This window comes from Canis lupus, chromosome 33 (assembly GCF_011100685.1).
Source record: "Canis lupus familiaris isolate Mischka breed German Shepherd chromosome 33, alternate assembly UU_Cfam_GSD_1.0, whole genome shotgun sequence".
NCBI classification, from domain to species: Eukaryota; Metazoa; Chordata; class Mammalia; order Carnivora; family Canidae; genus Canis; species Canis lupus.
The window spans coordinates 16201936-16226928 of NC_049254.1; the positions used below are offsets into that span (position 1 = coordinate 16201936).

General features: G+C 39.2%; 1 long non-coding RNA gene across 2 annotated transcripts; it reads left to right on the forward strand.

Annotated features, from left to right (window-relative positions):
* Positions 1 to 1896: 1896 nt before the first annotated feature.
* Positions 1897 to 24159, forward strand: LOC111093801. 2 transcript variants are annotated; one of them, XR_005383073.1, is made up of 5 exons: positions 1897 to 2297; positions 14427 to 14527; positions 17390 to 17814; positions 18802 to 19063; positions 23902 to 24159. It is a non-coding gene; the product is annotated as an uncharacterized LOC111093801 (long non-coding RNA). The 2 variants fall into 2 exon arrangements; XR_005383072.1 differs by lacking the exons at positions 14427 to 14527; positions 17390 to 17814 and having other exon boundaries at positions 1914 to 2297.
* The last annotated feature ends 834 nt before the right edge of the window (positions 24160 to 24993 follow it).

Below are 24993 nucleotides of genomic sequence, written 5' to 3' on the forward strand. Positions count from 1 at the left end.
GGGGGAAGAGAGGAAAGAGGAGGAGGAAAGGGAGGAAAAAGAAAGATGTAGATTTGCTGGTTAGTGGACAGAGGGACATATAATCAGGTTTTTCATAGAATACGGAAAGCAGGGATGCCTGGGTGGCTCAGCAGTTGAGCGTCTGCCTTTGGCTCAGGTCATGATCCTGGGGTCCTGGGATTGAGTCCTGCATCAGGTTCTTTGCGAGGAGCCTACTTCTCCCTCTGCCTGTGTCTCTGCCTCTCTCTGGGTGTCTCTCACGAATAAATAAATAAAATCTTAAAAAAAAAAAAAGAATACGGAAAGTGATGCATTGAGTCATGCTAGGGTACCCTCAGTGCCGTTGATATGTCAGTAGAGCACTCAGTCCAATCTGAGTAGTCAGAGAGAGGGGCATTCTGGAGGACTGCGCAGAAGTCTTAAAGGAAAAGGGAAAGAAAAGTAGGAAGGGCATCCTACACCAAGCAAAGAACTAGAATAACGTGTCATATGCAGCGAGCCAGCAGCGATTTGAAGTTACTGGAATATAGCATGTAAGAGCAGTGGTTTGAGGTTTGGGAAACAGAAAGAGCAAGTTCTAGAGGGCCCTTCCTTAGCATTGAGAGAATTACCTGGAATTAATGGGAATATCTGCACTCATCTCTTTGTTACCTTATAATTATTGTATAAAGAGTTGTTTCTATTTCCCCAGCTTTCCATCACCATCAGCATTTCTCATAAAAAAATTCAAGTGAAAAAAAATTAAAGTGAACATATAGGAGACGTGGCTAATCTTCAGATTCTTTCAAAGACAGCTGTCATTAAATGCATGCATTAAATGTTTTTATTTTTAATTAATTAATTAATTTATTTTTTGCATTAATGTTTTTAGATGGAAGACTTAACCCAGAAAGATACGGAAACCCAAGTGACTATTCCTAACAGCCAAAGTGACTATTTATATGTCTCCCACAGAGAAACCAATTTCGACCTTGTAAACACAGTGGTCAATACTTCTTTTGGTCACAATGAAACCTGGAAATGTCTTGCTTTTTCAGGTGCTTTTTTTTAATGAACAAATCTCAGCTAAAGCTTTTGGAAAGTTAGAGAGGTCCCTCCCAACTATGAGGCAGCCATGTAGGCCTGGAGCCCTCCGTTTTTTGTTTTTGTTTTTGTTTTTGTTTTTTTTTTGTCTGTTTGTTTTGTTTTGTATTTTATTTATTTATTTATTTATTTATTTATTTATTTATTTATTTATTTATTTATTTTATTGGAGTTCAATTTGCCAACATATAACACCCAGTACTCATCCCACCAAGTGCCCCCCTCAGTGCCCATCACCCAGTCACCCCAACCCCCCGCCCACCTCCCCTTCCACTACCCCTTGTTCGTTTCCCAGAGTTAGGAGTCTCTCATGGTCTGTCTGTCACTCTCACTGATATTTTCACTCATTTTCTCTCCTTTCCCTTTATTCCCTTTCACTAATTTGTATATTCCCCAAATGAATGAGACCATATAATGTTTGTCCTTCTCCGATTGACTTACTTCACTCAGCATAGTATCCTTCAATTCCAACCACGTCGAAGCAAATGGTGGGTATTTGTCATTTCTAATGGCTGAGGAATATTCCATTGTATACATCGACCACAGCTTCTTTATCCATCATCTGTCGATGGACACCGAGGCTCCTTCCACAGATGGGCTATTTTGGACATTGCTGCTAGAAACATCGGGGTGCAGGTGTCCCGGCGTTTCACTGCATTTGTATCCTTGGGGTAAATCCGCAGCAGTGCAATTGCTGGGTCGTAGGAGCCCTCTGTTCTTGATCCTCTTCCAGGCCCAATGACTTTTTCAGCCTTTGTAAAATGTGCAATCAACAAAACCCAAATCAAGAGACTCCACAGCAAGCACCTGATCTCGAGGGGTCTACGATTTCTTTCCACTCCACAAAGAGGACTCCTTTCAAATCCTCTATTCCGTGTCACACGTGCAATCTCAGGCCTCCTCGTGTGTTCACTTCTTCGGCTTTCCTGAGGAACATGCCCTGCTCCCGCCACGCTGGGATAACTAAACACATTTTCCTTCCAAAGGCCACTTTTTTCTAAGCTCCAAGATTTATCCCAATCAGCACCCATCGACTTTTGAGTATTTCTGGATGTTGAGGCCTGGGCTGGTGGGACCCACCAATGCAAGAAGGGATCGCGGCCCGGCTCCCACCGAGGTCCTGATCAGGTTCGGGGAGACCAGACTAACGGACGTGCAACGGCTGGAAGCAGTGGGAGACGGGGTGTAATTAAGTGCTGAATGTAATACTGACTGTGAGTGCACAGTTCTTCACTAATTACCAATTGCTTTAAGGAATTAATACTTAACTTCGGGGATTTCAATCACAATTTCTTTATAAGGCGTTAATTCTTGTAACCAGCAATTCGATTCATTTCAAACCCTAGTTTAGCGCATTATCAGCATTGTTCTCAGAAATGTGGCTCTTTGTTTTTTTTTTTTCTTTTTTCCATTAAGCAATTAATTTAAATCCTGATTGTTCTGACCTCCAGGGCCTGTTCGGGGGTGCTTACTCCTCAGACATAATTTAATTTTTCAAATGAATTTTATTTTTATTTTTTTGGCTGGTGTGGGATTCTGAGGGGAAGAAATCTGCTTTCTCCTCAGAAGCAGGAAAACAGGAGACCCTTGGGTTCCTTGTAGACCCACTCTCCCCTCCAGTGCTGGGCTACTTGCCAGGCTTCTTACCCTGTTTTCCTTTTTTTTTTTTTTTTTTTTTAAGATTTTATTTATTTATTCATGAGAGAGAGAGAGAGAGAGAGAGAGGCAGAGACACAGGCAGAGGGAGAAGCAGGCTCCATGCAGGGAGCCCGACGTGGGACTCGATCCCAGGTCTCCAGGATCATGCCCTGGGCCAAAGGCAGGTGCTGAACCACCAAGCCACCCAGGGATCCCCCTATGCTGTTTTCCTTAATTCTCTTTTATCTCCTGTCCTTTCTCTCTTCCTGCCTCCCCTGCTCCCCCCCCCCCCAACCCCTTCTCCTAACTTGTGTTGGTCTGGCGGTACCATCTGCAGAGAGGGTTTCCTCAGCTGGCACCCCTTCGGATGATGGGGAATGCTAACCCTGCCTCTCCTGCCAGCAGGTTGGAGATGGGCCCAGCAGGGATTACAGCCTCCGAGCACAAAATCAGTTCATCTTTTGAGGCAGCCAGCAGGTGCGCTAGAAGGATTGCAAACATATTTTTCAAATGTGCTTCCAGACAGAGGCCTCACTGGCTCCTCAGATCTTCCCTGAGCTTTCCTGGGCATTTACCCGCTTCCCTGGGACGGCATGCAGGGCCCTGGCAAGCGACTGCAGGCAGGCATAACCGCATCCAAACCTGCTTTTTGCTTCCCTCTAACCCATGAAGAACTGGCCGCTAATGTGCATGACATGACACTTACCTCCTTATCTGCAGGTGGTAGGGAGTCGGAGGCAAGTGCGAGTTACTTCCCTTCCTGAGTTCCAAGCCCTCCTCTATGAGAAAGTGACCCCCCCCCCCCCCATGGCTGCCTGTAGGGATTCACATGGCATGAAGGCCTGGACTTCCTGGCTTCCAGTCCCTGTTCTGCCTCTTGGCTGGAGGGCCGAAGCAGTTTGTCTAACTTCTCTGTGTTTCAAGTCCCTCTTCTGTGAAACTGGAATAATAAGAGTAGTTCCCTCCCAGACTTTGTATCTCAATCGGTTGAATCATGTAATCCATATACCTAACACTCCAAGGGTGTTGACGTTTGTTGGTTTGTTGTTTAAAGTAACTGGCACACGGTAGACACTCTGTAAATGTAACCTTGTCTTTCTGTTCATTTGTACCTAGTGAGTGGAGGCTAAACTGCCACAGTGTCAACTAGGATGTGTGGCTTCTTGTGGCCAGAGCAGGACAAGTTCCTGCCCTGCTCTACCATTCAAAGGCACTGTATTTACCATCAGTAGAAAAATATGTTCTGTGGCCTGATAAACCACGGCAATGTGCACTGAAGGATTCCCAAAGAGGGCCCTGGAAACTCTAAAAGGTGGTCAAAATAGGACAAAAATAAGTGCCACTATCAAAAGCAATTTTGCAGTGCTCCATGAGCTCTTGCATGGACTGCACAATTAGGAAATTTTGATCTGATGAAAACAAAAATACCCAAGAATACCCTAACAATTTATTATTTTCTTATGTTTAGATTTTATTTATTTATTCATGAAAGACACACACACACAGAGGCAGAGACATAGGCAAGGGGAGAAGCAAGCTTGGGGCCCAATGCAGGACTTGATCCCAGGACCCCGGAATCACACCCTGAGCCAAAGACAGACGTTCAACCACTGAGCCACCCAGGCGTCCCTACTCTAACAATTTAGAAGGAGGACATGGGGCCAAATGGATTCGGAAAGGCTCTGCCATTGTGGCACCTTCGACAGGTCAATAGAAAATAACATTGGGGAAATGGACAGAGGAAGATAGTTTTTCAACCTAGAAGGAGGGTTTAGGAATGGTTTTGACTATGAGAACATTATTAGATGGACGAAACTGATGGTAGGGAACTAACACTATAACCCCCAGGAAGTGTCCCACACTCTGATTGCTAAAGTTTAGAGGAGCAGCTTCTTTTTTAAATGAAACTCATCAAGACCTAAATGGCTCAGATGATGGTGGTGATGGTAACGAGGCTGATAGATGGCTGATGTGTATCAAGTCCTGGTATACATCAGGCACAGTCCAAAAGAGGTTACATATATTATCTCACCGAATCCTCTCAAATGACCTCATTGAATCCTATTACAACCTTAATGAGCAGAAACTATATTTCTTTCCATTTCATGAAAGAAGTTATTCAGAAAGTTAAGGAACAAGCAGCCAGAAGGGTGATCCCTGCTAGTAAGAAGGCAGACGATGCAAATCCAAAAACACTTTGCAATGAACTTTGAAAGCAATTGAGTTAGGTCAGATTTTGTCGGTAGCTGGAGTTGCCTGTAATATAAAAGTCTGAACACTCATTAATTTTTATGGTAGTGGTAGTGAACTTAAATACCAACTACCTCCTTATTTGCAAAGTCATATAATTCTGCTCTGAGGAGCCAAAGACTAAGAAAACTCATGCGCTGCCACAAACAACCAGTTTCATTTATGCTGCACCAGATCCTTCCAATCCAATTTTAAACCAGGAATCCTTTCGCAATAGACAAGATCAGCATACAATTTAATCATTCCTTTCCTTTTATTAAAAAAACAAGTGACCAGGCTACTGGCCAGTTTACACAACAGGTACCATGGCCTTCAAATTCCTCACTGCCTTCTGGTTAAGAGAGTTAATTATTATCAAACCCCTAGCTCTCAGAAGGAGGCCAAAAGTCACCTTTCTCCAAAGCCCTGGCACAGAAAATAATGTAGGAGAAAAGTGGAAGTTTTGTTCTGACCCAACTCCTGAGGCTGTAGAAGTATAGATACACTTAGGAAACCAGATAAAACTTATAAGAAAAGTTGCTACATGGGGCTTGAGTGGGGAGGAAGGACATGATAGTAAATTACTTAAGAACCACAAAGGAAGATCATTCCGAGTAGATGATCAGCTATTTCTAAGGCCAAATGATAGAGCTTGAGTAATGTGTGTTAGAACATTGCTTAATGAAGAGCTAATCTAATAAGATCGATTGCTCTCTTACTGTGCCTAGAATCTTAAAAGATACCCTGGCAGTGACTGAAGGAGAAATGTCCATAAAAGATCTGAATGCTTCGGAATTAATGTCTTACGGAATCCCTTCCATGCCCAGACTGCTCGAGAGCATAGAATAAGGGCAAAGTGCACCTGTCCACATATGCAAGGATATGAAGAGAGAAAGTAGAGAGGGAAAGAGATGATAAAATAATGCATTTCAAAGGAAAGCCAATAGTCAAAATATTTTTTACTTTATAGAATCATTTGATTTTTTTTTCCCTAAAGCCAAATGGAGAGTGAATTGTGATTTCACAAAGATTAAAGTAAAAGTAATCATGGTGGCCTATATCATTCTCACAGATGGCTCTCCTGACTCTGAACATATGGACTGATGTGGATTTAATAGATTGCAGGGGAATTCTAATTTATAAGCCCAATTTGTTCAGATGAATTAGGGGGAAAAAAAAGAAACTTGTGCAGAAATATCTCTCAGTGTAGTGGAGTCAAAAAATAAAGAACTTTGTGGTGAAGCTGATAACATTTATAAAGATTTTACTATAAAGTACTGATTCCATAAGCTACGCTCAAAAAAAAAAAGGCAAAGAAAAAAACCATTTTAATTCATGAACAGAGGCGTATCTAACATAAAAGCACAATAGTATCACATACAACTTAAAATTCCAAAGTGGGGCAGCCCAGGTGGCTCAGCGGTTTAGCGCCACCTTCGGCCCAGGGTGTGATCCTGGAGACCCAGGATTGAGTCCCACGTCGGGCTCCCTGCATGGAGCCTGCTTCTCCCTCTGCCTGTGTCTCTGCCTCTCTCTCTCTGTGTCTCTCATGAATAAATAAATAAATAAAAATAAATCTATAAAATAAAATAAAAAATAAAATAAAATAAAATAAAATAAAATAAAATAAAATAAAATAAAATTCCAAAGCGCGGTAAGAATTGTTTTCTGGCAAGAAGAGCCACAGAGTGTGGACTGGGTTTGCCACAAGCCCAGTTGCCTGCATGACCTGGAAAGCCTATGTATCCCATACCAGACTCTGAGAAAAAGGAAAAGCTTCTCTTAAATCGACAACTTCCCATTATCTCCTTTTGCAACGGTGATTACATTCGGTTTATAGGTTATGAGTGTGATGAAGCTGAGATTTACTGCCTGAATAATAGATCAAAGCAAATCAGTAAATAATTAGTTGATTCAGCAAAGGGCTGCTTATCTGAATGACTTGGTTTATGGCACGTTAAGGAACAAAAAACCTTTGACTTAAGCTTTTGAAATAAAGAAAAGGAAAACTATACTGAGTGCAGTGTATCAGTAGAAAGGAAGTCAACTACTTCTAGTCTTTTTTCTTGCAAAATACTCCTCTTTCTGCCTTAGTATGAAACTTCCTAATCTGAGAATCTATTGCCCCTTTCTGCATATGTTCCTCTGGAGGCTGCATATTCATTTTCTGGGTATTAGATACCCTATTTACCACAGCCTGTAGCCCGGAGACATTATCTGTGCAGGGTGGTTCCCCTCCCCTTTCAGTGAAGAATTTTATAGTGAAAATTACTGGTAAAGCAAGTGAGTGACAGACCCCTGTTGGGCAGCCAGTGATCCCTACACATTTAGATTTTGTATTATTATTATTTAGCATATTAAGTGCCCGGTCTATCATCATCGTGGGTGACGTCTCAGGGGGTAGCAGGGCATTCGGCTTTGGAGGACAGAGTTTAATATCAGGTTGAAAATGGTTAACAACAGGCTGAAGGTCTAACGAAAACACATTTAAAAAGTCAACCAGAGGGATTTTTATTTTAATGAAAAAGAATAATGAAAAGCCCTCTGCAGGGAGAGCAAATTTGACAAGGTTATTTAAACATATATGTGGGCTTTAATGTTTCAAAAGTGGTTTTTAAAAATAATGGGATTTAATCTAATTTGTGAGTTTGGGCCGGAGTCTCTGGGTGGCTATAAGGTAGTCTTGGAAAGCGAGACTCCCTTGCCCAAAAATGAGAGTTAGGGATAGGTGCGAGGATGCTGGCTAGGGACTTAGAGGTTCTCTAACCTGACCCCTTCATTCATTGGACAAGACACTGAAGCCCAGAAATGTGAAATGAGTTCCCCAAGGCCATGGGGTTACGTGACAGCTGCACGGAGAGGGACCATATGAGCACTGATGCCTCCACATCTGTTAGTAACTTCATGGTCTCTATCTGTGATCCTCACAATGGACTGCGAGCAAGTATTGTCAGTTTATAGGCAAAGAAATGGAAACTCAGAGGAAATACATAATTTGCCAAAGGCCACAGAAGTAGGACAAGGTAAAGCGCAGACTGAACTTGTATGATCCTAGGCCACGTCTCCACTGTTCACTGGGGCAGAAGGCCGCGTTCTCTGCTGCTTTCCACAGGCCTTCGCGGAGTCTCAGCAGATCTACCAGGTTCTGTCCACCAAACTGGTCCTGTTTGCAGTTACTGCCAAGCCCTTGATGTAATATCTTAAACTTACTCTGGTTTCCAATTCAGCCCTAACTCTCCAGATATTAGATCCTCCTCCCTCCAACTCCTGTCAGGATGACTCCCATCCCTTTCCTCGTTCAGGTCCAGCTCCTGAGACCCCCTGTCAGGCCAGTGCCCCCGGCTCAGACTCAACTGAGGGCCAGGTCCCATGGAAATAAAATCTACCCAAACCAAATGGGAGAGGTCATGGAAAACAAAGTGTGACCTAAACCACGCTGTCTGGGGCTGGTCAGATCTTCAGCCATGACCCATCTGATAAGTAATTTAAGAACCAAAGAGAAAGAACCAAGGCTAGTTTTTCAAAGTGAGTTACTAAAGAAAAGACAAAGAGGCAACTATAAGTACCCTAGGAAGAGAATCAGGGAGAAAGGAAGGATCTGGGACAGATCTGGCAATCCAGGGACTCAGCTATCAATTGTATCAGCAGATCCTAGGCTGAGTAATAGAACAGAATCCAAAACCCTGTCCTGGGGGCAGAGTGGGGCAGAAGGTCCTGACCCCAGGATCATGCCCTGAGCCTAAGGCAGATGCTCAACCACTGAGCCACCCTGATGCCCCAGAAGCTCCTACTTTGAGGAGGGCAGCTTCAGAGAAATGGCAGCAGGGACCCTCACTGGCCCCAGCAGTGAGGAGCTGGAGCAAGTAGAGTCAGGGGACCCGAGGCCTGGCTTGACACATCACTCCCCACCCCCTCTCATGATGGCATGGAGGGACAAGAGTGAGGGAGTCCCTTACGTTTATCAGTTGCAGTTGTTTCTGTGATTGACTTAGTCAATTAACTTAGAGGCTTAATCTTTTGTTTTGGTTACAGTTAATCTCTTTTGCTTCTAACCACGTTCATATTTCCTGCAGACGCTGAACAAGTCATGGCAGAGTTACCTTGGCCCCTGAGCCCCTTTCCTGGGCCATGTGGTATCTGTGTACTGAATATGGCCTCCCACTCCTCCTGCCTTTGTATTAATGGGAAATACCCGAAGGAAGCTGTGGGCATGGTTAATCATTGCACTTAGCTGCATAAAAGCCTAGAATTCGGGGTAGCCTGGGTGGCTCAGCAGTTAGCACCACTTTTGGCCCAGAGCATGATCCTGGGGACCCGGGATCAAGTCCCATGTCGGGCTCCCTGCATGGAGCCTGCTTCTCCCTCTGCCTGTGTCTCTGCCTCTTTCTCTCTGTGTGTCTCTCATGAATAAATAAATAAATAAATAAATAAATAAATAAAGAATCTTAAAAAAAAAAAAAAAAAAAAGCCTAGAGTTCCCTGTGGCTCTATGGATAATGCTCTCCAGAGCCCTGTTTCAATTCTTCTTCTCCTTCTCTTCTCTTTCTCTTTCTCTATCTCTTTCTCTTTCTCCTCTTTCTTCTTCTTCTTCTTCTTCTTCTTCTTCTTCTTCTTCTTCTTCTTCTTCTTCTTCTTCTTCTTCTTCTTCTTCTTCAATTTTTATCTATTTGTTGAGAGAGAGAGAGAGACAGGAGACAGAGAGAGCATAAGCAGGGCAGAGGGAGAGAAGGATCCCAGGACCATGACTCAAGCTGAAGGCAGATGCTTAACCAACAGCCACCCAGGCACCCCTTGATTCTTCTTTTATATTGCAATGTTGAACTGAGTATCATCTCCCTCATTACTTGAAAAGGCACCGGGACAGCATGTTGCATTGTCAGATGTGGATTACCTGACCTAGTTTACATTCAAGCAAATCTAGTCCATGATCCATCCCTCATAGTGCCATCTCAGTCCAGGCACAGCTCATGTGATTGCCTCTCCCATCTGCAGGTGAGACCAGTTGCAGATGGTCAGAGCTGAAAGGACCAGCTCCCCCACTTTCTCTCCTTATCAGCACCATTTGTGTAAGGGAGAATCATAGTTTTTGAATTTTCCCCCATTATAGCCTGAACCCACCCTTTTCTATCACTGTTATATTGCAAGAGCCTTTTCACCTTGTTCAGCCTCAGGTTTGTTACCTCCTAAAAGATGTGTGTGTATGTGTATATATATACATACACATCTCAAAACGTTGTTGTGAAGAACAAATAAGAATTTGTTTGCAGCTGTGGTTTCAGCTCTGAGTTTCCCTAGTGTAATGGCGTCACTAATAAGTCAGGGTTCTCCAGGAAAACAGAGCCAACAAAATGTTTATACACATTATATTTCTTAATTTGTTATAAAGATTATTATTATAGAGGCCAGTGAGCCCCAATATCTACAAAGTGAGTCAGTGAGCAGGAGATTCAGGAGAGCTGATGGTTCTGGGTTAAAGGCCTGGAACCCAGAGAGATGATGACAGGGTTCCAGTCCCAAGGCCGGTAGGCTCAAGGCTCAGGAAGAGATGGGATTCCAGTTCAAATCTGAAAGCAGGAAAAAGCCGATGCCCCAGTTCAAAGGCAGTCAGGCAGAAAAGATTTTTTGTTGCTCAGGGGAGGGTCAGCCTTTTTATTTCTATTCAGGTTTTCAACTGATTACATGAAGCTCATTCATGTTAGGGAGGGCCAACAGCTACTCCAATGTTAATCTCACCCAGAAACATTTTCACAGAAACACTCAGAATAAAGTTGGATCAAATACGTGGGCACTCTGTGGCCCAGTTAAGCAGACACATAAAATTAACCATCACACCTAGTCAAACATACTAAATGTGAGCCAACTTAGCCCAACAAGTACATGGCAATAAGTTTACATGTGTATTTCTGGTCTTTATGATGAATTTTTATGTCAGGTAGATCATACAATATAATTTGTAATTAAAATACACAATCAATGTGCCTGAAAACCGCCATTAATATGGCATATATCATAAAAATATGAGAGCTTCCAATAGACTTCAAGAAGCCAGATCTTAATAAAACTAGTTTTCATTCTTAGATAAGTAGATCGAGAATTAAATTAAGGGCAAAACAATATTCCTGTAGTACAAAGTTTACAGAATCAAAGAAACAACTCTAAAAATAAATAAACAAACAAATAAATAAATAAATAGCTTTGTCTCTAATCTATTAAATTCCCCCTATTTTTAATAAGATCTACTTATAGCATATTGCATAAGTGACCCAGGAACTATAATTTGCTCAGTTTTTCAAAAAGCTTTTTGATAAGTTTTCTTACAATAGAAAACTAAGGGATCCCTGGGTGGCGCAGCGGTTTGGCGCCTGCCTTTGGCCCAGGGCATGATCCTGGAGACCTGGGATCGAATCCCACGTCGGGCTCCCGATGCATGGAGCCTGCTTCTCCATCTGCCTGTGTCTCTGCCTCTCTCTCTCTCTCTCTCTCTCTGACTATCATAAATAAATAAAAAATTTAAAAAAAAAGAAAAAAAGAAGTCATCAGAGGATAAAGGACAAGCTCCTGCCAAAAGTTGCCATGAATAGTCATAGCAGCAGTCTTCATGAACAGCTCTGACCGAGAAAGAGTAATTAGACACCAGGGGTCTAGCATTGTTCAATACAACATGTTTAATGCAAAGGAGGAGAAACTAGGAGGTGAGTTGGTAGAGATATAATCTGACTGCCAAATCTACCAATGACTCTTCTTTTGGTAAGTGACGGTAACCGGCCAAGAGCCATAAAAGTTATCACATGGATTTAGCACTTCAGGATTTCAGCAAAATTGAAAGCAGTAGAAAGTCAACTTATACCAATAGTCAGGCCAGCCTAAGGTAGGTCAAACTGCTCTGAAATCTCTTTTGAGAAATGAACTGGTTAAAAGAATATCTAATATCTACATGAATAGACAAGAGATAAGACAAGAATGCAGTTGTAACATAAACCAGTTGTTCAGATAAGAAATATAACGAGTTATTCATGAATTTCTTTGAAATTATGGTAACAAAGACAACCACTTGTTGATTTTGGAAGGATTCAGTACTTCCTGGTTTCAATTTGAAGAAGGAGTAGGGGATCTCTGGGTGGCTCAGCAGTTTAGAGCCTGCCTTCGGCCCAGGGTGTGATCCTGGAGACCTGGGATCAAGTCCCACGTCAGGCTCCCTGCATGGAGCCTGCTTCTCCCTCTGCCTGTGTCTCTGCCTCTCTCTGTCTCTCGTAAATAAATAAAATCCTTAAAAAAAAAAAAGAAGAAGGAGTCACTTTAGAGATGGATTCACAAAGAAGGGAAATAATTTTTCGATATCAAGAAACAAAATCTCTGCTGTAAAACTGTACTGTAGGAAAGTTACTCAGTGCTTGTTTGGATATTCTAATTAGCCTGCACTGCTCTAGGCCTTACCAGCCTATGACCCCAAAGAATTCACCTTAGCACTGATACACGATTTTTCATGGCTAATAATTGTCACTCACCTAACTGCCTCAAAATTTCAAGGTTTCTTAGGGTGCTGGATATAAGACTTGCATCATTCCTTTCTTGTTTTCTTATCTGGCTCCCCCATGATATCTTTGCCTAAGAGCCAGTAGACGTGCACACTTCACCCCCAGGACTGGTGCCTGGATGCTGCAGGAGAACCCTACATGGCTAATGTCTCCTTGGCACTTCTCAAACTGCTTAACCCTAATGAACTTCTACAATCTCATGAGTCTTTAGGGAAGGTTGCATTTTCCAAAACTACCATTACCTCTGGTCCCACGTGCTCTTCCATGATTTTGCCACTCCCCCATCAAGAAGTAGATTCTTTCTTTCTTTCTTTCTTTCTTTATTTATTTATTTATTTATTTATTTATTTTAGATTCTTTTTTTCCATCTCCTTGAACCTGAGTGGCTTATGGATGTTTCAAACAATAGAGGGAGGCAGCAGTGATGCTATGTGACTTTGAAGACTAGATCACAGATAGGACATAGCTTTCTCCTGGCTCTTGGCTCTTTAGACCTGGGCACTTGGAACCCAGCCATCATGTTGTGAGGAAGCACAAGCCACATGAAGAGGCCAAGTGCTTCTACCAACAGCCCTAGCTGAGCTGTCAATCTACAACCAGCATCAATTGCTAGATGAGCAAAAAGAGAGACCTTTAGGGCCATTCCAACTCTCATATTTGGAGATGCTCCAGCTGAGAGGTAGTTGAGCAGCAATGAGTTATTCCTGCCAAACTCTGCCCAAATTGCCAAGAAAGTGAGCAAAAGAAATGCCATCACTGCTTTAAGCCACTATTTTGGGGCAGTTTGTCATTCAGTGCTCCATGGCTAAAACAATCACAGAACTGAGGCAAATACCAATGTCCTCAACTCTATGTGGACATTTGGACATAAATTCTAAGCATATGCCTACCCAAATACTAAAACTCCCTTCATGATCGTATGCTTCTCAGCTTCTACTGTAGACACTTCTAAATAAGACGCAGCTGACCTTCCTTGGCCAGGTACCACACTGCCTTCCTCATCTCGCTATGTCTTCCCATGGAAACATTAACCTTACATTTTCTCCTAGCATATTCCTCTCCTACATGCAATTTGACTCACGTAAATAGTTGCCTGGAGATTGGAGGTAGGGGTGAGGAACTGTTCCATAATTTCAGATGAAATAATCAGATGATTCAAAACCCCCCACTTCAGGCCCAAACTTACTTCTGCTATTTTATACAAAACACCTCTGAAAAAGAAATCTTCTAAGAGGCTGTGATTTCATTCTCCACTGTAGTAACATCATTTTACATGGGGTAAAGTGACCAGGAAATACAATATGAAAAAAAAGAGATCTTGGAGAGAGAAAACTTTCTCGTGAGAAATGTACATTATGAAAATTATGGGCTATGATAGAAGAAAACTCAGAAATTTTATTGGCACTTAGGAAGCTCCCATGCTACCACTTAGTGAGTTGATGTGGGAGAGTTATAGAACAAACTTGTTATGCTTTAAGAAAAAGCACCAGTAAGATGATCCTACAGTAGACAAGGAAGAGCTGAAAGAGTATTTCAAATAAGGGAACAGGAAGTGAACAAATCTCTTGCTAAGCAATGAATGGCATCTAAAATCAAGCGAAAAGCTGCGTGTAAACCTTCATCCTACCCCATAAGACTGTGCATGCCCTTTATAGCAAAGGACTCTTCAACACAAAAGTCACATTTCAAGGTAGTTAGCTGAGATAGTAAGAATTTGAGGTAGGCACAATGATTTTATATATTCCTTTTTGTTACCCTTATTATGCTAAGTATTGGAAAATTATAGACTTATATTCTAAATGAATACAAATTTGAAAAACATATGTAAATGCAATGCTTTCTGATGTCTTATAAGTCCATTTTAATAGTTCCATTTGAGGCTATGTTTGGCTTTTTTATTTCTAAAAAAAATTATGTTTTAATTTTAATATCTAATTACAGCTAATCATAACTGTAGCTTCCAGCTATTTAGAGCTCAATGGAGCAAGTTGCTCTACAAATTGCTAACAGTATCTTACTTCAACTTCAAATAACCCTTTGAGGTAAATATTATTATTATTATTTATTGTCTCTGCACCAAACATCTTAAATAACTTGCTCAATACCCACAGCTGGTAGAACCAATCCCACAAGGCAGGTGTGCCTGGTCCACAAACCTATATTCTGGAGTCCTGTGACAATATTCTCCTGCATACAACCCTGTGAACTGCAGTATCAAAACTTCTTCTTTTAAAATGTCCTTCACACCTCAGTTTTTTAGGGCTAAGAAGACACTATGGCTGAATCCATTTCTGACTTTTCAATTCTTCTCTGTCCTTCTTCGAGAAGCAGCCAGTTCTCTTCTCTCTCCCTTGTAAAAACCACACAGCCTTCTGCCTCAATGGTCTTGATCTTCCTGGGTTATAGGAGTGTGATCTGGGACTCAGGATTCAAGGAGTATCAGGAAAAGGAATTTATTACTGAGGGGAAAAAAATATATTACTTCCATGCCAACTCTTACCACAGCCACATGCCTCAAAACTCTACCAACCTCCAAACTTCTCTTGCTTTATTTATTTTCTTAAGAAAATATTCAAAATATGTGCAAGCCAGTGCAATGGCACTGCATTTTACTTTCCTCTTATTTAGAAGTTCAGGGAATTTGGCTTTTAGAAAGGGAAGTAATGGTAGGCACATTCCGAACATAGAAACATCTAACTGGTTTGGGCAGAAAAGACATTCTAGTCTGTTGAATACTCAGCTACAGAATCACTGAGAGCCAGCCTTACGAGATCAGCAGTGCCAGAGACTTGAAATTAATGCAAATGTACATTTTACACATTATCAGGGTGACCACTGGGTCTTTATCTTATCTATTAGCCAGAACAATTCATCCTTAATATGCTGTATATTTTTACGATTGAAAATTATATTATTTAATGCACTCTCAGGTAACATTTGTAGAATGGCTACTTTAATCATTAAGATATAACTAAGAATGGAAATTTACACATAGAATAATATTAATATTATCAAGCAACCTGTTCAGATTTTCATGTCAAGAATAGCCTCTCAAATTAATAGACTTGTTTATGTTGACCTGTCAATCAGCATTCTTGTTCAATGTCAGATATAGACGAGATATTAGTTTTCACTCTCATCAATAATTAATAAAGAAATAACATTGTTACTCTAGTTCTATATTGATTGCCTTGACTAAAAGAATTAGTCTATTGCTTAACACCATGTTTTGGCTTTGGCGAAAATTATTTTTTTCTCTGAAACACCAATGTCAGATTTCCCCACATCCTTCCAATAGATGAAAGGGAGACCCTTTATCCTTCCAAATCCCATCCTAAGTCTAAAAGCTTTGACTCAAACTCCAAGGGGGGTGGGTTTCAAAATTCAAAACCTTTAAAATAAATCCATGTTTCATGAGAAAGACAATAAATACTTGAGGGAAAAAAAAAAAGAAACCTTCCACTGAATCTAATTTACAATCCAGTCACACATGAACTGCCAGTGTCACTTAGTTAAGAACTAAACACGACCTTGAGGGGTCACTGGTTTAGTGTTTTTTAAACGCTGTTTCTAATCCACTGATTTTTCCCCCTTCTCTTATGCCTTATTTTTCCCAATATCAAAAAAAGCCAAAGAATTCCCCAGCTTAATAATGACTTGGTTAAGAAGTATTTTATTCAAATATTCAAAATTTTGAGTGGGAGGAAATTTTACTTTTCTTTCATGTAATCTTTTGCAGTTGGTGTCCTGGCAAATGTTTAACGAGCAGCTCTCAGGAAAAAGAAATGTGTGCATATACATGTGCACATAATTTCACTACACATTTTAATGATATAAAAGATGTGTAGCACATAATTTACAAAAAATAAGAACATATGAAATACTATTGATTATAAATTCCATTTAGCCAATTGATCCTCAGAAAATGCTTTCATTGATTTTCATCCATTATTTTTATTATTTTTTTATTTTTTAAATGATTTTCACCCATTTTTATCCATAGCCAACCTATAGTGCAATTCAACCATGATTGGACAAATGAGATTGCATCCCGATCTGGGAATTCTTTTCTCAAAAACCTTATTGTCATTAAATGTGATATGTGATGTGCAATTAAGCCAATTCTCACTTTTGTACAAATGCTAACCATTAAATGGAAACCTCTTTCAGCCTCAGCACCAGACATGACATACTTTTAACTTTAGTCCTCATTATTAACATTTTCTTCCTCCCTTTCTTAAATCTAGACAATCAATGAAACAGTAAATCAGACCTTTATCATAGCATATGCTGATTTCCATGGGATAAATACTCTCACTGCAACTGGCCTCCAGCTACCAACATGACATCATTAATTCAGATTGGAAAGATGTGTGCAGTGGCACACTGTTAGGTAGCATTTCCCCACTCAAAGGTATAAATGACCGTAAGATGTCAGTAAAATAATTAGAAAGTTATGTGGCTTGAGAATTTATTACCTTTGTTTTTGCTATGATTTATTTAATTTTAACTATATAATTCCATTTTGAGTAATGAAATTATGATCAACAGCTGGTCTGTAAAAACTGGTAAACCTGTATCAGCTGGGGTCAGCATACATTGTTTAAATGCAGTTGCCTGGAGACTGTTCTTTTTGTTTTAGTTTTTAAAGAAACAAATCATTATCATTAAGGCCACCTCTACACCAAAGTCAGGCCAAAGCAGAAAGGAACTGCCAGGAGACTAAATTTAGTGAACAAAAAGTCACAGCCTTGTATGTGGTTATGAATTTTTTTTTTACCTTAATCTCTTAGAGTCCTTTTCCCTTATTCAGTTCTTTGTGGATATGAAAAATAAACGAATTTTGACATATATATATAAAAAATCTGTTCCTTACTAAGCTAATATCTGTTTGGCTCTGATAGGTAGAGTTCTTCAAATATGGTTTTATTTGTCATTCTCCAATGTGAAAAATCCTAAAAGAAGAAGATACAGATAAGCAATTTGAATTTCAGAAGATGAATGATATTTGAAAGGGAGTCGGGGAGAATGTTTAATGCATTTAACAGGAAAACATCTTCATTTCGATCTAATCACAGCGTAGATGCAGGCAGTGCTCATTCCTCAGAAACAAGCAGCCTCCAGGCTGACAGACCCACAATTCCAGAAACCCTTGTACTCTTCTCCTGCTACCTGATCCGATAAAAGCCCTCCAGATTCCCGGGACTCTGCTCCATGAGACAGGGAGTTGAGATGACTGCCTTTTAAACTCTAGCGCTGCAGCTATGCTCAGAAGAACTTCGGAAGGACTCGTTAACACATCAGGTTAACATCCCATCTGGCTGCTAAGGTATGCAGAGAATGCTCTTCTGTATTTACTGTGCAGACTCTCAGAACCTCCATTAAGAAAGTACATACTCAAGACTGAATTTTCACACTTAACTCTGGCCAAGTTCCTGGGCGATAAGCTAAGCACTAATTTTAGGTAAATTCCTTTATTTCTTTGACTTTATTTGACTGCAGGTACATGGTTTCTCTGGGACCTTCTTTGCATGTAAAATGCTGTCTCTGTTTGCAAGCCTTTTCTAGTCTTTACCTTAACTTTCTGTGTTTTGGTCTTTGTGTATGTGGCCAATCCCTCTTCCTTGACTGTAATCTCTTTGAGCTCAGGAGGGACGGTGCCTTATTCTTCCTCATAAGATCTGCCTCTAGTGGTCTTAGTGAAGAGTATTGTGCAAATCATGTTCAATGTTCTGTCAAATATCTTATAGGACCCACATAAGGCAAAGCGTGAGATCTTTGTCTTCTATTTTAAAAGTGCACAAGAGGGAGCCTGGGTGGCTCAGTGGTTGAACATCTGCCCTCAGCTCAGGGTGAGATGCTGTAGTCTTGGGATCGAGTCCCACATCGGGCTCCCCACAGGGAGACTGCTTCTCCCTCTGCCTGTGTCTTTGCCTCTCTCTCTGTGCCTCTCATTAATAAATAAATAAAATCTTAAAAAAAAAAGTGCACAAGACTGAAGAATACCAGACTCATTAGCTCCTTTTATGCCTAGGTAAAACAAGTACACCAATCAAGCAAATAAATTTTGTGTTTATGTAAAGGAATTTTCCCCATAACGAATAGACTTTTTTTTTCCTTTTAATTTGATAAGAAGGTGGAGCACAGTATCAAGAACCAGAAATTTCCAGCAGGTCAGTTACAAGTCTCACAAAGTTATAGGAAAACATAAATCACCCTTATAATTTAAGAGAGTGAATTTTCTTTTTTAGATGGTAAGTATTGCCACTGATTAATTCAGGAGGTGTTTTAGAGACGTTTACTTCTTTTCTTTTAGCTTATATTCTGAAGAAAAGGGTGCTTTCTGAAGAAAAATTGTTAACACAAGCTCTTGACGGTTCTCCATGTGTCTTACATGAAGCGCTGAGGACACAAAGATTAGGAAAATATTGGACCTACCTTTAATGAATGAACCACGGCCAAATGGAAAAAGAACTTTGTCTCTGACTGGGAAGAAGCCACCAACATTTCTGGGTCAATTTGGTAGAAAAGCAACCCACAGTGTATTGAACATTTATTCTGTGCTTGACACTGGCCAGGTACCGTGGACATATTTTCTCATTTCCTACTGTGCTTATTGTCTGCTATACCATTACCGTGTTAGCTCACATGGCTGTGGGTCTTACCTTCCCAGGGAGCTTATAAATCTCGGTCTTTAAATTCTTTAATGCTGCCATGGTACCTTTGCAAAGTATGTAAAATCTGGATGGAACATTTTCCAAACTGAATTTTATTTTTTACTGTTCAAGAATTGCTTCCTTTACTTCCTTTAGTTTTCTTTTTTTTTCTTTTTTCTTTTTTTTTTTTTTTTTTGGTCTTGTGTCTATTTTTATTTGGCTCTATAGTCTCCTTATCAATTCTATGCCGGAGTCTCCTTCTAAAGCCTCAATATCCCACCCACTTCCTCTATGCCACTAATACCTGTGCATTCATATGCACTGTCATGTTGTGTCCACCAGCATTCCTATAATATCAGATATACATTTTTTGATACCTATTTGACCTTCTCTCTATATTTTTTATATTTTATTTTATTTTATTTTATTTTTTTATATTTTAAATTCAAAGAATACTAAATAAAATATTTTAGGGGCAATCTAATAGTTGTGTGAGCCTACTACATCAGAAGTATTACGTAATAAATTAGCTTTTGCTACTATAATAAACTTGCATATAAAACTACTCCAAACTCAGTGACTTATGAGTATTTATTTAATTTTCTTGCCACTGGATCTGCAAGTTGGCTGGGCCATCCCTGATTCAAGGTAGTTTGGATTTTTTTAAGACTTCCCCACATATATTCACTCCGGATCATTCTAGGTTGAGAGACAATGGCTTCCCAGGGCATGTTCTTTTTATGACAGTTCATAGCAGTGAAAGAGTAAACTCCAAGATCTCTTAAGGCCTTAGCTGAAACTGGCACACTACTACATCTGCCCATATTCCATCCACCAAAATGATCCACATGATGAAGCCCAGATCAATGGGAAGGAAGTATATGTCACTTACCCTTAGGCAATGCAAGACCACATGGTAGAAGAGAATAAAGACTGGGGAACAATCTAATCCACAATACATGGTTTATCTCATTTATTCTCCATATAGGGAGGTGTTAGTACCCCAACTATAATCTTGAGTGAACTGGGGCCTGATAAATTAAATAAAAAGATCCAAGTCACACAGCAATGAAAGCATAAGCAAGAATTTGAATAAGGTGTAGTTTTTTACTTCATAGGCCCCATACTATTTTCATGACAGTAGCAGTCTTTCTTTTATAACATTCATATTCCTAGTTTTTTAAAAAAGAGAAAGGTTGAGATTTTGCAGGTGGAGTCTTTTTGCTATAAAATGGATAAAGATACAAAAACAAATGAAGGTACTCATGGTTGATAGCACCAATTACTCCTCTGTTCTTAGCCCTAGAAAAGAAATGAAATTGGCCTCAAAGTGACTCTCCTTTTCGTTGTTAAATAAATTATCTATTGTGGCTGCAGTCACTGGACTCCGTATAACATATGCTGTTAATTAGCCATGTGTGGTGGCTTAAAATAAAGTCTTTCATGAGGCTTGTAAAGTTAATTTAACTTTCTCTTTCTAGCTAAAGAGGGACCTATAAAGACTGACTGTCGTAATAATGATGGTAATTTTAATGCAGTTCTTCTGAAAACAATGAGAATCAATAGAAGGTGCATTTTGGAACAGATTTGATTTTCCTTAATATTCTATGAATTTAAAAAAAAATTCTATGAATTTAGGGATAAATCTATTATGATCAGTAGTTTGTGTTGGATGACCCATAAAGTCAGAGGGTCATCTTGGGCCAAGGCATCCACTCCAAGTAATTTCCCTCCATAGACAGCTTATGCCCCTGAATTTGACTTTTTTTTTTTTTCTGACTTTGACTCTTAAGCAACACTCTATAATGCACTGTTTTTCAGATTTGTCAAATCTTACAGATCATCTTGGGGTGCTTATAGAAACTGCAGATTACCAAGTAACTTTCCTGGATGATCTGACTCAGTAGATAGAGTACATTCTGGAAATCTAAATTTTTACACATGATGATTCTCATGATCAAATAAGTATGGGGTGAGGAGAGGTTAATGCATTTTTTAAAACTGTGTATCTTTTTTTTTTTTTTTTACAAAACTGTGTATCTTTAAGGAAGAAATTATATCCACTTTCTACAATTTCTTTCAGAGAATGGGCATAGAGCAAATATTTCTAACTCTTTCTACAATGCAGAAATGTAGTCTATATCAAGTTGAGACAGTTCTCTAGTCATTGTTTACTATAAAATAGTAAACAAGGAAAAAACTATCAACTAATATCTTTCATGAACATATATGGAAAAAATCCTCAACAAAATATTAGCAAATCAAATCTAATAATATATCAAAAGAATAATACACCACAGCCAAGTGGGATTTATCTCAGGTATGCAAGGCTGATTAAACTTTTGAAAATCAATCAATGTAACTCATTACATCAATAGACAAAAAGAGAGAGAGAGAGAGAGAGAGAAAGAAAAATCACATGATGATATAAATAAATATTAAAAAACTACTTAACAAAATCTAGTATCCATTCATGATAAGAACTCTCAGTAAACTATGAACAGAGAGGAAACTTTCTCAACATGATACAGACTACAAAAATTAAAAACACAATACCATTTATATTAGCACCCCCAAAAATGAAATACTTAGGTGTAAATATAACAGAATAAATACAAGATCTGCATGAGGAAAACCATGAAACTCTGATGAAAGAAATCAAAGAACGAATAAATAGAGACATTCCATATTCATAGACGTGAAGACTCAATCCTGTCAAGAGGTCAGTTCTTCCCAATTTGATCTATAGACCCACTCAAAATCCTAGCAGATTATTTAATGGATATAGACAAACTGTTCTGAAGTTTATAAGGGGAGGCAAAAGACCCAAAATAGCCAATGCAATATGGGAGGAGAACAAAATTGGAGGACTCAACTTCAAGGCTTACTATAAAGCTCCAGTAATCAAGATAGTGTGGTATTGAGGAAAAAAAGTAGATGAGTTGGTCATTGGAACAGAATAGTGAGCCCAGAAGTAGGCACCCATAAATACAGTCAACTGGTTGACAAAGGAGCAAAGGCGATACAATGGAGCAAAGAGGGTCTCTTCAACAGGAGAACAACATGAGCAAATAAATGAATGTAGACATAGACTTTGCACCCTTTACAAAAATTAACTTAAAATGTATCACAGACCTAAATTTAAAATGCAAATTTATAAAACTCCTAGAAGATAACATAAGAGAAAATATAACCGACCTTAGATATAGTCATGACTTTTTAGATACAACACTAAAGACATGATCTATGCAAGAAATAAATTGAACGTCATTGAAGTCAAAAACTTCTGCACTATGAAAGACAATACCAAGAGAATGAGAAGACAAGCCACAGACTGGGAGAAGATATTTGCAAAAGACACATTTGATAGAGGACTGTTACCCAAAATACACAAATAACTCTTAAAACTCACCAATAAGAAAACAACCCAATTAAAAATAGGCCAAAAATTTTAACAGTCACCTCACCTGAGAAGATACAGGGATGACAAAAAATATACATATAAAAAGATGCTCCCATGAAAATACATAATCAAGGAAATGTAGATTAAAGTAATAGTGAGATATTACTACACACTTATTAGATTGGCCAAAATCCAGAACATTGACAATATCAAATGCTATCAAGGATGTAGAACAATAGAAATAGAAACTCACATTCACTGTTGGTAGAAACAAAATAATACAGCCACTTTGGAAGATAGGTTAATGTTTTTTTTATACAACTAAACATACTTTTACCATATGATCCATCAATCATGCCCCTTGGTATTTACCCAAAGAAGTTGAAAACTTATGTTCACATGAAAGCCTGCACACAGATATTTATAGAGCTTTATTCATAACTGCCAAAACTTGGAAGCAACCAAGATGCCCTTCAGTGAGTGAATGGATAAACAAATGGTGGTATATCCAAACAATTCATTACTATTCAGCTCTAAAAAGAAATGAATTTTCAAGCATGAAAAGATGTGGAGGATCCTTAAATGCACCAAGTTAAAGAAGCCAATCTGAAAAGGCTACATGTTGCATGATTCCAACAAGATGACATTCTGGATAAAGCAAAAATATGGGGACAGTAAAAACATCAGTGGTTGTTGGAGATAGAAGTGGGAGGAGAGATAAATAGGCAAAGCACAGAGGATTTTTCAGGCAGTGAAAATACTCTGAGACTATAATGATGGATCTATGTCATTATACATTTGTCCAAACCCATAGAATCTACAACACCAAGAGTGAACTTTACGGTTAGCAATGGACTTCAGGTAACTATGACGTGTCAGGGTAGGTATATCCTTCATAAAAATGCACCGTTCTGATGGGGAATGTTGGTAATGAGAGAGGCTATACATGCGTGGGAAATACCTGTACCTGCCTCTCAATTTTAATGTAAACCTAAAATAGGTCATAAAAGAATAAAACCAAATAATACTTAAAAACTAAAAGAGAAAACTAAAACTAGATAAAAAACTCAGTAGTTATAATTTGTGTTGAAGGTTTTTCCTCACAACATTTGAAATTTTCAGGAAAGCTGATACTTTAAAAAAATTATCTCTATTTTCTAACAGATGAATTTTGAATTATAATTAAATTCTTATAATTCTATTTGGGGGAGGTGATAGAATATTCAAATTCTAAAGAAAGTTTTTCCTTTTATCCAAATGCTTGAACTCTCTCAAACTTCATTCTCTCCATTTTTCGGGTGTGTTTTTTTTTTCTTTTCTCCCTTCTATTGTTTGATCCTTTATTTTATTTTTTTAGGTAAGCTCTACACCCAACATGGGACTCGAACTCAGAATCCTGAGATCAACAGTCACGTTCTCTACTGACTGAGCCAGCCAGGCACCCCTCTGTTGCTTGATCCTTTATATCTTGGCCTAGATTCTCCTGCAGCACCCCTCTGATTCCTCTCCAAGGCACATGGATGCGAGTAGCCATATATGGTTGGTCTCTGTCCTGTGCAGCACATCCCTTCTTCAGATAACAGCAACTGCCTTTCACTGAATTCTCTTTCAATAAATTGGGGCCATGAGCTTCTTATACTGGTTATTAACTCAGAACTAATGGAGAAACAGGAAAACCTGATGGAATGACAGATAGTTCCTTACCTGCAAAAGTTCTATATCTGCAAAAGAGGTTTCAGAAAAATACTATAATTATGTCAGGATTATATAGAGATTAAATCTAAGGTAGAGCTCCGACTCAATTTATTTTTAAATCTCATGGCTATTTGTGGACTGCGTGTCTACTGAATGCCAGTTTGAAATGATATTACATATCTTCCGTTAGCCGTAATTGTAGAAAGTACTTGAATTTGGCTTGTTTTATAAAATGCTGATCAAAATAATCATTTTAGGTATGCATTCAGCTAGAATTTGGCCACACCTTAGTATGTGTCTGGTGAATGGCAAATTAGCCCGAATGACAGGAAGCTGAAAATCTATTTCCCATCTTGGGTACTGATTGGCTGCCACTGTGGTCAAGTCCTTCAACTTTTTCTGCCTCAATTTTTTGCCTGCAACAGAAATGAGCTGATGTAAAACACGTTCTCTATGAAACAGCTGTCTTCAAAATTCTAAGCATAATCATTTGTGATTGTTATCCAGGCAGTTTAGAAGCAACTGAAAAAGTCAGTCTTATCCTTCCATTTTTAGCAGAAGCAACACAAATTAGTAACGAGATGTCCAAGAAGGAATCTTGATGGTATATCTTTTTTTCATTCTTTTTATACTCCAAAAGATCTTTCTTCCTTCTCATTATACCAAGAATTTATAGAGAATAGGACATTTTTTAAAACTTTGCATCAGAATAAAAGAGATTGCCAAATCTTTAAATAATCCTGAAGAGTATAAC